Source organism: Camelina sativa, chromosome 9, assembly GCF_000633955.1.
Source record: "Camelina sativa cultivar DH55 chromosome 9, Cs, whole genome shotgun sequence".
Classification (NCBI taxonomy): Eukaryota; Viridiplantae; Streptophyta; class Magnoliopsida; order Brassicales; family Brassicaceae; genus Camelina; species Camelina sativa.
In genome coordinates, this window is record NC_025693.1 from 19,034,010 (window position 1) to 19,035,274 (window position 1,265).

The following is a 1,265-nucleotide window of genomic DNA, read 5'->3' on the forward strand; positions in this document are numbered from 1 at the left end:
ACATATTAATGATGCAAATCTACCAAGTCCTTGCCCTTGTGATCCTTGTGGTGATGATCCTTGTGATCCTTGTGGTTGTGGTGGTCCTTGTCTTTGTGATCTTTGTCCTTGTGATCCTTCTCCGTGTGATCCTTGCACATGTGCTCTTGATGCGTGTGCTATTAAGACGTGTGCTCTTGATGTTTGTGATCCTTGTGGTACTTGATGAGTTTGTGATCCTTGTGGTACTTGTTGAGTTTGTGATCCTTGTGGTACTTGATGAGATTGAGACTCTTGTTGAGGTTGAGATCCTTGTGGTGGTTGTTGAGCTTGTGATCCTTGTGGTTCCTAATTCAAGTGTATGTTAAAAACTGAAATAGACACTTATATTGTAAGCTAAAAACTGGTAAACAAACAGAACAAACCTGATATTTTCGTGGTCTTCCTCTTGGTCTCTTTGGCACACTAACGGTGTAATGACCCTCACCAAGAGTAGAAATTTTAAAACAAAAAGGTCGAGGAAATGGGACGGAAAAGACCTAAGAAAGAAGAAGAAGGGAAATAAAGGTGAATGGCCCAAGGAAGTCCGGAGAAATATTTGTGAGTCGGAGAATGGCCGAGCCAAGACCGAAGTACCGGACGTACGGTCGAGACCCTAAAAAAAATTTACCAAGACAAGTGGTCGAGAAAATTGGTCGAGAAAACTTGTCGAGAGAGTCGAGAAAACTCGTCGAGGAAATCCGTCGAGAAGATCCGAGAAAATTGTCGAGACTCGAGGGAGTTGCCGAGTACTCGAGAAAAATTGTCGAGACTCGAGGGAGTTGCCAAGTACTCGAGAAAATTGTCGAGAGCTCGAGGGAATCTGCCGATGACCCGAGAAAGTGTCGAGATATCCAAGACGCGTAGTCGAAGTTGCCCGAGACGTATCGCCGAGGCGTACGGTCCGAATTGCCCGAGAGACTGCCGAACGTACCGAGCAGAACATCCGAGCGGTCGAGAAGATGATCCGAATGAGTCAGGAATTGCCAAAGAGAATGTTGGAGGTACCAGACGAAGGACTCAATATTTTTGGGAAATTATTATTTCCTTAGAAATATTGACCAATAAAAGTTGAGGAAAGTGGGAGATTAAAATAATCAAAGAAGGATTAGTGGAGGAATTAAAAATTCAAGAAGATTAAGAAGAGATACTGGAGGGGATTAGCTTAATCAAGAGGATTAGCGAAGTTGGCGAAATTCAATTGGTTAAGAGCTAAGGATTAAGCTCACTTAACCCACATGCACTAA